The sequence below is a fragment of the Lissotriton helveticus genome, chromosome 2_1 (genome assembly GCF_964261635.1).
Source record: "Lissotriton helveticus chromosome 2_1, aLisHel1.1, whole genome shotgun sequence".
Lineage (NCBI taxonomy): Eukaryota > Metazoa > Chordata > Amphibia > Caudata > Salamandridae > Lissotriton > Lissotriton helveticus.
In genome coordinates this window covers 195948627-195960971 of record NC_136059.1, presented here as the reverse complement: position 1 = coordinate 195960971, position 12345 = coordinate 195948627, and the positions used below count along the sequence as shown (strand labels likewise).

The following is a 12345-nucleotide window of genomic DNA, read 5'->3' as shown; positions in this document are numbered from 1 at the left end:
AGCATTCCACATTTGATTCCTCTTGCATAAGCTTTCATACTCTAACTGGGCTATGTGTATTTCAGTTTTTGTTCTTTAGAAAGTGTTGCAAATGCCAAAATCCGTTATATAAATTAAATCAAATATATGGAATTGCCATTATCAAGATTGTTAATCACCAATTACCAACTCTTTATTAATTTGATACTTAAGTAGAGCAAGTCAGGAAGTAGCATGTCAAGGTGAATGCTGGGTGAGTGCACTCCTCCATATGAATCTAAACCCTGAAGCAAAAATGTTCTACAATGTGGATATTTGTGATTGTGAACCCTACATAGGCAGGTACGCAAGATATTTGTGGTTCAGAGTCGTTGCTGGGTAATTGGCACTTAGCGTACATCTATGATGTGCAGTAAATGTAGATCATCAACCATGACTTCATCAAATCCATGAGTGTATCTGCCATGTCCTGTAATTTTTTTTTTTTTTTTACTGACATCCTTGGACTTCAGGACTCATGCTTGTGGCCATTGGAGGAAGTGGCAGTGTGAACTGAAGGTTTCTGCTTGGGGTGAATGTTGGTATGCAATCAATCAGTGGAGTGTAAGCGTGGTACTCACCTATGAGGGTCTCAAGGCGCTGAGGGAGGGGGTAGGTGGGCTGCAGATCTGTTTAGCCGAAGAGCCAGGTCTTCCTGAAGGTGTTCATGGAGGGGGTGCGTCTGATGTCTGCTGTTAGCGTGTTCCAGGTCTTGGCTGCAATGTGAGAGAAGGATCTTCCGCCTGCTCAGGCGATGCGCGGGGTTTCAGCCAGTGCGAGGTTGGAAGATCGGAGGTTTCTTTTAGGTACGTGGAAGTTGATTCGGTCGTTGAGGTATTTGGGTCCGTTGTTGTGTAGGCATTTGTAGGCGTGAGTGAGGATTTTGAAAGTGACTCTTTTCTCAATGGGGAGCCAGTGGAGACTTAGTAGGTGCTGGCTGATATGTTCATGTCGGGGGGGGGGGGGATGCCGAGGACACGTCTTGGGGCGCTGTTCTGTATTGTTTGGAGTTTGCGGAGTAGGGACTTGTTGATGCCGGCGTAGCATGAATTTCCATAGTCCAGTCTGCTGGTTATAAGTGTGTGGTTACTGTCTTCCTTGACTCAGGGGATCCACTTGATGGTGTTGCTGGGGATGCGGAAGCAGTTGGAGATGATGGCGTTGACCTGTTGGTTTATGCTGAGTGATGAGTAGAGTACGATGCTGAGGTTCTTGGCATGGTCTGAGGGGTAGGTGGGCTTCCTAGGTCGGTCGGCTACCAGGTTCTGTCCCATGCAGAAGGGGTGGTACGGAGGATGAGGACTTCTGTCTTCTCGGCGTTGAGCTTCAGGCAGCTGTTGGTCATCCAGACTGCGACGTCTTGCATTCCTTTGTGAGTTTGGCAGTCGTGGGGTCTTTGGTGAGGGAGAGGTTGAGCTGGGTGTTGTCGGCGTAGGATAAGATGTTGAGGCCATGTGGCCTGATGATGGCTGCGAGAGGGGTCATGTAGATGTTGAAACGGTGGGGCTCAGTGATGAACCCTGTGGGACTCAGCAGGTGATTTTCGTGGGGTCGGAGAGGAAGGGTGGGAGTCTGATCCTTTGGCTTCTTCCGGTGAGGAATGATCGGATCCAGTCTAGGGCTGTTCCTTGTATGCCTGCATCATGTAGTCTGCCGACTAGTGTGTGGTGGGAGATGGTGTCGAAGGCCGCTGATAGGTCGAGTAGGATGGGGGCTGCGGAGTAGCCTTGGTCCAGGAGGGTGCGGATGTAGTCTGTGGCGGCAAGTAGGGCAGTCTCTGTGCTGTGGTTGCTTCAGAATCCGGATTGGGACGGGTCGACGATGGCGTTTTCTTCAATGAATCGTGTCAGTTTCCTGTTGACTGTTTTCTCTACAACTTTGGCTACGAAGGGGAGGAGCGAGATGGTCCGATAGTTCTTGAGGTCGGTGGGGTCAGCTGTGGGCTTGTTGAGCAGTGGGTCTGACTTCTGTGCGCTTCCAGTCGTCTGGAAGATGCATGTTTTGAAGGTGGTGTTGATGGTGCGCTGTAGTTCGGGTGCGCGATGGTGGCTGCGGCTCTGTGGTAGATGTGAGGGGGCAGGAGTCTTGGGGGCCTCCCGAGTGGATGCTTTTCATGGTCGAGGCGGTGCCTTCGGCCGTGATCGGTGTCCAGTTGGAGATGGTGGGATGGCTGGTGTTTCTGGTGTGCGGGGGGCCATCTGTGGCGCCTGGTGGATGGTCGATGGAGTTGTCGTAGAGGTTTTTGATCTTGAGGTGGAAATAGGTTCCAAGCTTGTCGTAGAGGTCTTGGGATGGGGTGATGTCTGTGGCTTTGCTGCGTGGGTTGGTGAATTCTTGAATGACACTGAAAAGTTCCTTGGGGTTAGTGGAGTTGGCCAGGATTTTGTTGTGGATGAAGTTTCTCTTGGTGGCTCTGATCTGGTTGTGGTAGTCCGTCATGGCGTCCTTGTAGGTGGTGGGGTTTTCGGTTGTCTTGGTGTTTCACCAGTTCTTCTCCAGGCGTCTGCATGTGCATCTGGCTTCTTGGAGAGCGATGGTGAACAAGGCGGCTTTACTGGGGCATTGTTTGTCAGGGTTGTGTAGCGGGGCACCCTTGTCTGCGCAATTGGAGATCCAGGAGTGGAGTTCCCTGGCAGCGTTGTTTGCGCCGGGTACCCAGGTGTAGTTGCCTCAGGTGAGGGTTGAGTTCAGTTGCTCGTCGGTAACCTTGCTCCAGTTCCTTTGTGGTAGGTGTGGGGCTGGTTTGGGTGCCTTGGGTTTCTTGATGGCGAAGTGTACGCAGTGGTGGTCGGTCCTTGGCGGCTGCGTTGTGTGGCTGAATTGGATGCTGTTTCCTGCCGCAAAGACTGGGTCGAGGGTGTGTCCTACTATGTGGGTCGGTGTGTTGATGAGTTGTTTAAGTCCAATGCTGGCGAGGTTTTACGAAGGACAGTGGAGTTTGGGTCACTGGGGTTGTCGTGGTGGAAGTTCAAGTCTACAATGAGTATGTAGTTTGTTGAGGCGGTGGGCGTGGGGTGCGATGAGGTCAGTGGTGGCGAATGGTGTTCGGGGGCTGGGGAGTCTGTAGGCCAGGGTTCCTTGGAGTATGGTTTTGGGGTGGTTTGGATCTGGAAGTGCAGATGTTGGGCAGAGGGGAAGGTTTTGCTGGAGGTGGTGAGGCGGAGGTGCTCTTATAGGCGATGGCGAGGCCCCCTCCTAGGTGGTTGGGATGGTCTTTTCTGTGGATCTTGTATCCATCTGGGATGATGGTTCTGAAGTCGGGGGCGGAGGATGTGTTGGTCCAGGTCTCTGTGAAGAAGGCGATGTCTGGCGAGAGAGAGTCGAGTGGGTTCCAGATTTCCATGGTGTGTTTGTGTACAGAGAGTACGTTGAGGAGGATGCGTTTTAGGGTGTTGCCGGTGCTGACGTTGGCGGTGTTGGATGCTGGGGTGGCGTTGAGGGTCTAGTGGCAGTGGAGGCAAGAGAACTGGTCGTGCGGCTTGTTCGGCAAGGCCTGTTAGCATTCTTGAAGTCTTCCAGGGTTGAGTGCGAGGAGGGTGGTTGTTGTAGCGATGGGTAGTGAGGTCCAGGGTTCTGGCCGCGGTCAGGTTAAGGACAAGCGCAGACAGGCTTGCCTTTGGCGCGCATCTGCCGCACGACCTCGCAGCAGCCGCCATTAAGTTGGGGAGGTGGGAGGGAGGAGAGGCTGTGAGACGGGAGCGGGGGAATTCCGGTGGACCGGAGGGACAGCAGCGGGGAAAGGAACAGGCTGGCAAGAGAAAATAAAAACAGTGGTGGAATTAGAGCAAGACACAGATGGACAAAATAACAGTGGCACAACAGGGAGAAACTAAGAAAAAAACACGGATGAGAAAGGTTAAGGTGGTTGCAGGGAGTCTAGTCTCAGTTGGAGCGGGCAGCAGGCGCAGGAGCAGGCACAGCCTCGAACCTCCCAAGGAGGAAGTCGGGGTCTGGAGGCAAGAGACTGCACAGCAGAGCTGCGGGGAGAGAGTGGACCTAGACCGAGGGTCGGAGGTCTGACTGCACTGATTCAAAGTTTTCAAGTGTAGTGTTCTTTCCATTTGTTTGACAACATTCCACAACCAAATTATTTTTCCTGCTTCCATTTAAATGCCTTGCTAATATATTTTGTCAAGTCAGCCTGCGCTGATCTCATTTGGGAATGTGGTCAATAAGGGATATTTTAGAGCAGGATGATCTGCCTCTCTAGCAAACATTGTCACTGTTGTAAATGGCATTGTAAATGTTTCAGGGTTAAAAATGCCATGTTGGAATTGAATAGGACTTTTTTTTGTAGTACCTCAGAGAAGGACCTTGATTTGATGAATATTTAATTAATGTATTGCACTGACTTTTATAGTCCGCATCTCCGAGCACCTACCTCTATATGCATGAGTTTGTTTTATGTTAACAAGGGGGATCGGTTATGGTTCTTTTTTTAATTTGTTTTTGGATTAATGCTCAGCTGGTAAAGGAATCAAGAAAGTTGGAGGATTCAAACAGACATTATTGGACCTTAATTCACACCTAGCCGGAGATATTATCTTTGCTGAAATTCAAGCTGATTTACGGAAAGGGGAGAAAGAACATGACATGCATAGACTAACGAGCTTCAGATTTCAATTAATTTTATGTGCAAAGCAATCAAGTTACTTCTTATGGTTAATACATAACTTTTGAGATAGGGAGGTTGTGATTGCTGTAACTCCTCTTTTTTTTGTTTAAATGTATTTTTATTAAATTGAAAATCAGGGCAAACATTACATTGACAAATACAATCATGATTGGCTGCAAACAGTGCTTTGGATAGTACAACGCTTATCTCACCCATTTCATCATATACAATACGTGTTACTTTCGACTCGTGTTCTGAACCCCCGGGGAAAACAATCAGATGAAGGGGACACATCATCCGTTTAAACTTCAGGTGGGTCACAGATATACCCTCGGAACTTAATCCATGCTCCCCACACCCTCTCCCATTTACGTGGACATCCACGATGCATAAAAACAGTCTTCTCCATTATTATTATCGCCTCATCCATGTCCGCACACCAGTTCCGGAGTGTTGGTGTGTCGCCTGACCCCCACAGCATTGCGTTTAGCAAAGGTCATACCGAGCATGGCCCAATCCTGTTCCTGATGAGTAAGGTCGTTTGGCTCCCACACACATTTAACAAGCATCTTCTGGGTTCAGGCAATAGGGAGACTTCTACAACTTGAGAGAGAGTGCGCATCGCCTTGACCCAGTATGCAGCCACAAGAGGATACTCCCACAGTGTATGGAAAAATGTAACCTCCTCCCCGCAATTCCGTAAACAGTATTTGTGTTGGGCTTTCCCTATGGTGTGGAGTGTCGTTCTAGTGTAGTAGGTGCGGTGTAACACTTAAAGTTGGACCAATCTAAGCCTCGCAGGTATGGCCCTCTCCCACGGGGATGACAGCGCCTTCTGCCATTCTGAAACCTCAAAGTCACCGACATCTTGGGACCATTTTTCTCTGAGTTTAAGCGTTGGATCTGGCAAGTTATTTATTAATTTACGATATGTAAATGACGTCGCCCTCTCCACCATATGTTCAGTTAGGAGTCTATCCTCCAGTGGATTGGCCTCTGGTACGTCCGTGCCCGGTGCAAGGATCGCTTGGAGTGTGTGTCTAATTTGCATGTACCTAAACTTTTCTGTTTGCGCCATGTCGTAGTGTGTCTCCAGATGGGAGAAGTCCACTACAGCACCCTTTTTCCAAAGATCCCCAACCGTGGAAATACCAATGTTGTCCCAATTGGTAAAACCCTTGCTATTATGAAGGCGCCCCAGTCTGTGGGAGTCCCAGAGTGGTGTCATTTGCGTGATGTTTCACAAACAGTGCAAGCGTGCCTGTGCCTGGTACCATATGTGGATCGTGTGTGGAGTAGGGCCGATCAAGGAGGGGGGCCTACGCATGCTGTACAATGCTGTTATTAATCCATTCTCCCCGAGCTCGTGTCTATCCGCCCGATATGCCGGTTCATCCTGCGGGGTGTGTAGCCAATAGTTGATTATTTTAATGTGGGCCGCCCAGTAGTATATCTGCACATTCGGAAGAGCTATCCCTCCATCGTACCAGCTACGCACCAGCTTGTCTTGGGCGATGCGTTCTGGTTTGTTTCCCCATATCAAGCCCGAGGCCTCAGCTGCTATTGCCTTAAAGTAGGTCTGTGGAACGGGAAATGGGGTGTTCTCAAGGACATATAAAAAACGGGGGAGCGTCATCATTTTATAAAGAGCCGCCCTACCCAGCAGTGTGAGGGGGAGGCTATGCCAAACCAGGGGATCACGTTTGAAACGTTCCAGTGGTGGTCTCAAATTCTTCACATAAAAGTCCTCGGGGTCAGGTGTGGCATAGATGCCAAGGTATTTGAAGGCTTCATCCGTAATTCGCAGCGGGCAATCCGAAGGTAGGAGCGGCGGTGGGCCTCTCAACACATATAGCACAGACTTAGACCAATTAATAGTATACCCAGACACCCGGCCGAATTTTTCGCATATGTTCAGAAGTTCTAGGATTGATTTTCTAGGGGAGGTAAAGTATAAGAGCACGTCATCTGCATATAGTGATATGCGATCCTCCCAATTATCAGTCCAGCGCAGCCCACGGATGGAGGGTTCCCACCTTATCCATGCACGCCAATGGTTCCAAGGCCAACGCGAATAATAAGGGGGATAATGGACATCCCTGTCGTGTCCCGTGGGACAATGGAAAATCTCGTGAAATGTGTCCGTTGGCCACTACATGCGCCATCGGTTTGGTATAAAGCAGGCGGACCCAAGCACAGAATTTTGGTCCGAAGCCCAAATGGCGCAGAGCAGCAAATAAATGTGGCCCCTCTAACACGTACAACGCCATACTTTCGGCCAATGAGAGGATCACTGCAGGCTCCAGAATAGAAGATCGTCGGGCCATGACTGCCTGCAACTGCCTGAGGTTATGGGCCGTGCTCCTGTGAGGCATGAACCCGGACTGATCAGGGTGTATCAGTGACGATAGGTGGGGGGGTTAGTCGTAGCGCCAAGAGTTTGGCAACATTTTTTAGCTTCAGCATTGATCAATGAGATCGGGCGGTATGAACTACAGTATTCAGGGGGTTTTCCGGGTTTAAGGATCGCTATTATGGTGGCCAACCGTTGATCGTGGGGTAATACTCCAGTCTCAAGACTGTCCCGAAACATACTCAAAACATAGGGGGCCGGTAAATCTATTGTCTTTTTATAAAATTCGATGGGGAACCCGTTGGACCCCACTGCTTGACCAGAGGCTAAAGAGCAGACTGCTGTCTGAAGTTCGTCAATCGTAAAGTCAGTGTCCAGGATCAATGCCGCTTCTGGCGTAAGTTTGGGCATAGTTAAATCTTTAATGTAGTCATGGGCCTCGTCGATTGTGAACACCGAGCGTGTGGCTTATATTTGTTCGAAGTGGTCGGCTAGAGTATCTACTATGGCGCTAGGAGCCGATACAATGAAGTCCGCGTCCGTCTGTAACTGGGCGATCGTTCTACTTACCTTCTCCTTTTTATCTAACCAGGCCAGCAGTTTACCTGCCTTATCTCCAAGTTCGTACACTCTGTCGAGTGGCCTGCAGTCTGGTCATAACCATCTCTCTCTGATATGCTACGCATTTGCGCTGTGTTATACGCAGCCTTTGGGAAGTTTGGTGTGTAGGGGATTCTGCGTGTTGTAGTGTCGCCTCTTCTAGATCTGCCTCTAACTTCTCTAATTCTGCCCGCTTTTCCCATCTGTGCCCTGTAACAGACGCTATAGAATGTCCTCGCATCACCGTTTTAAAAGCCTCCCACAAAATACTGGGGGAACGCACCGACGACTCGTTATCATAGAAAAACTGTTTTGAGGCACCAATGATTCTCTTAAGCACTTCAGGTATTAGTAAATAGTGTGGATGTATGGGGAAGATACGGCGTCTTACATTTTGCTGGAGTGAGTACGTCCGCAATATCGGTGACTGGTCCGATATGCCTCTGGGGCGGATATCCACTCCGGTCATCCCACCCAGGGTCTCCGCCGAGGCCAGGAAATAATCAACGCGTGTGAGACTACCATGTACCCTGGAATGAAAAGTGTATTGGTGTGCACCAGGGTGCTTGAACCGCCAGGTGTCTGTGAGGCCCAGGGCATCGAGAAAACCGGCCATACGTTGACCATCCGAGACACCCAGTCTAGGGGGGTGCCTGTCCAGTGTACCATCAACTATGTCGTTAAAGTCACCCCCAATCACAATCTCTGCCACCGGCAGAGTCAACAAGAACGTTGTGAGGGCTGGGTGTGCTATCTTGTGGAGAGAGGGCGGAATGTAAGCTGTGACTAAATTAAATAACTTTCCTTCCCATTGGCATGTGATGGCCGCGAAGCGACCCTGATCATCCACCCTCGTCTGCTGGATTATTAACGGGAACTGTTTTTTGATGAGTATACCCACACCCCTAGACCCCGACGAAAATTCAGAGTGTGCCACCATTTTATAACCCCATCTATCTAAAGCTTTACACTTGGAACCCACCAGGTGTGTCTCTTGTAGCAATGCCACTGCAGGCGCACAACGTTTTATGTACTGCAGCACCAGTCCCCTCTTTACCTTGTCCCCTAGACCCCGCACATTCCAAGTGAGTAAAGTCAAAGGAAGCCCCGGGGACTGTGGAGTCGATTGTTGCGCCGAGTCATGGCGATCATGGGTAGCCATCTGTGACATATGAAAAGCGCAGCATTGTGAACACATCAGCACCATACAGCTCTAAATTGACAGCTGTTTCTTGGTTTGTCATATCTGCCCTTGTAAACAATACAAACAAAGAAACACACAACTTTGAAAATAGTACTCCCCCCCCCCCCCCCCGCCTCCCTGCCTGACGGATTCAGAACTACCCGCCTCCTCAACCGAGCAGAGTGCTTAAATCCCATCCCAGTGTTCATTAAACAGGGGAGAGAGTCAGCATCCGTAACCCCCCAACCCCAGCACGGTCATTGGGTTCATGGATCCCCCCTGCCAGACCCCAAATGTTATCTTGTGGAAGGACATATCAAATGCACTGTACCACATGAAGACCATTCAAGAGTCACGTAGTCTGCAAGAGCAGGCCAGGAAACAGAACATTAGAATCGAAAAAATTGGCTCAAACATGTGACGCAGGAGGGCAAGGCCCACCGGCTGATTCTTCGTAGCCTGTCGCCATCCTCGCACTGACACCCACAGCCACCTCTTCTACGTGAGGAAAACAGTACTCCGGAAAAACAGTCAGAGCAGCAATGTCACTCGCGTGTTTCATTCAGCTCACGGTCCTGGCGCCAGTTACCAGTGTCCCGGTGTCTACCAGGACGCTCAACTTTCCGCCATCCCTCAAGCCATGCCTGAGCTTCATCCGGGGTGAGGAAAAAATGTGTTTTACCTGCATCTTCCACCCTCAATTTGGCCGGTAAGAGCATTGAATATTTGATACCTTGTTCCCGAAGCGTCTTTTTGAAGTCCAGGAAGACTCGCTTTGTGACAGCTACAGTGTAGTCAGGAAAGATAGTCACGGTTGCGTTTATCTTCAGCGGAGGGGCTGTACGGGCGACCTGTAGTATCACATCCCTGTACCTGAAGTTGAAAATACGGGCCAGAATAGGCCACGGTGGCGCCCCAGGCTTCGGTCTGCCACCAGGAACCCGATGTGCGTGTTCCACGGAGAAATAATTCGACAAGCCTTTAGGTTGCAGGTGGTTTGTTTTAAGCTCTTCCACGAAGAGGTCAAGGGCCAGCCCCCCGGTCCGTTCCGGCACACCTATAAGGCGAATGTTATTTCGTCTGGAGCGACCTTCCTGGTCCTCCAGTTTGGCAGCCAGTAGTCCGTTTTCAGCCAAAGGGTGGTTCATCTGCTTTTTGAGAATAGTGGTATCAGCGGTTAAAGTTTCGGAGACAGTTTCGACATCTGTCAGCCTTGTCGATAATTTGCCGAAGTCGGCCCTGATTAATGAAAGATCCACCGCAAGGGTTTCTATACGTGAGTCCACTTTATTTATGGTTGCCATAATGCCTTGTAGGGTTACCTCCTGCTCGTCTCGGGCCGCTGCGCCCTGGGATGGCGTGGTCCCCTTGTCAGACGTCTTCATCTGTGCCTTCGCGCACGTGAATTGATCAAGCTTCGACTGGGTAGAACCTTTGGTGTTCCTACCACTCATCGTGACCAGCAGTGTGCGCACAATACAGATTTCCTGTGGGGGCTCTCCCAGAGCACGGCTATATACGTCAGAGATGATTCGGGGAATATGGCCACGGGAGCCCTCACAGTGTACTTCTCCAAATGTTGGGATGTCACCGAACAATAATGTCCCTCAGCGACAGTCAAGGTCGGGATGTAGCCCTATCCTGTCGACTCCACAGTGTTATATCAGGAGTCTCCACGCAACAGGTCACTGGTCCCCTTTAATGCACGCCGACCATATTAGTAGCTCCCAAGCAGAGGGCAATTCAGGGCTTCCCCTCGCGGTGCCGCCAGTGTATCCCAATGTCGGAAATCAGAGCCCAGAGCCAGGCCGTCATGCACCTCTTCGTCCCCAGCGCCACCTATATATTTTTCGGGCTACCGGCCAACTCGAGGTCCCGGCTACACACGAGACGCCAGGCCTCACGTTCCTTTCACTCCTGGCAGACCCAGAAAGCAGCCGAAATTATCGATGGCCGGGCCAGGCCGAGGCGCCCTATGCTCAGGAAACAAAACAGAACAAGGGGCCCCCTGGGGTTACTGATACATGGCAGACAAGCAGGGGTAAAGGAAAATCTACAGAACACAGAATAAGACTGCCCCCTACGTATCATATAGTGGCTCAAAACCATGGTTCAAAAATGCAAAGAAGAGCTCACTGGCACCAGCGACAAGGACGCATGTTTAGGAAAGTACAAACATGTTTTTATTCATTATTTTTGGTAAATATAAGATAAAGGTCAACATTGACATCTATGTAGTACTCTACAACATGATGTAAAACCAACAATCAACACAGAACCACCCACACGCACATCACCAAACTGCATTCAGACAATCATACTGGGGTCCTCACTTCAGTAACACACCACAGTTACTAAAAACACACATACCCATGCATCCTTCACTTTTTTTCAACACTCATCAATCTTTAGGACTTGGATGTAGCACTGATCAACTGCCCAGATTGATCTCCAAGAGAGGGAATAGGAGATCAAGTAGAGTCAAAACTGGACAGAAAACCAAACGCCAATGGGCGTTTCGGTGTAATGCCAGGTGAGGGGGCTACACCTTCATCAGGACACTCGGGGTGGGGTAGTGGGAGTACAGAGAACACAGCATACAATGAAAGAACAGCAAATTCAAAGCCTAGGGACAAGATGGCCAGGGCTCCTAACGTTCCCCTCTGGTTTCAGTAGCGATCAAGGGCGGCAGCACAGTTTTGAGTCGTATACAAAAAACACCAAGGGTTCCGAACTGACGTCCTCGAAGACCCCTCAGGGCATGCAACGTTGTATGGTGCTAAAAATCCTCACTCCGTGTTATGAGTTAGTCGATTAGAGAAGTTCAGAACGGGAACCTGGTGAAAAGGAGGTGCGGTGGCTATGCGTCGAAAAAAGGTTCCGGGACAAGAAAGGCCTTGACATTTATCTGCAGGTCCGTCTTGGTGTGCCACAACAGCATTTTTGTACTGTATCAACTTGTTTAAACGTTCGTGAAAAATCTATGCCAGGTTGGTCTGAAGTTGGTGGTCTGATCTTGAATTCATAGGGAGCTGATGCTCCTGAGTCCTAGTCATTTGCTACTAAGAAAACAAGGAGTTCTCCAGGGCTGCAATCTTTAGCACGAGGTTCCAAGTGGGTGCGAATGGGCTGGGGAGTTTCTAAACCTTCAAGCAAGATCATGGCATTTCATTGCTGGCTAGATTTCCAGCATAGATCAACAATAAGGAGAGAAAGGGTATTCGCCAGTGAAGGCAGGAGAGGGACTTCCTGTCCCCTTTGATATATCAGTAAACAACAATAAGGGAGTTACACCTTGAGGATACACCCAGCCTCAATGGAGGCGAGTCTGTGTGTTAACCACAATCCAGGAAAAGGACGTCCTTTTGTTCTTTAGAAGGCCCCTCACTCACCAACCTAGTTGGTGACATGCTTCATCATCGGGGTCCCCTAGTAACAGTTCTGTGAGCAGCAATTCAAGCACCTCCAGTACTGGAAGTTACAAGCAACGGGGCAAAGGGAGAGGGAGAACAGCACAACAAGGCAACTGGCCTCAGTTCAACCCAATGATGCAAGGCTACCAACCACCATTCCATC

The 12345-nt window shown here is 49.8% G+C and overlaps 1 protein-coding gene across 1 annotated transcript in view; it reads left to right on the top strand.

Moving 5' to 3' along the window:
• Positions 1-12345, top strand: part of UBAP1 (ubiquitin associated protein 1) — a 176739-nt gene that overhangs the window by 84361 nt on the left and 80033 nt on the right. The window lies entirely within an intron of this gene.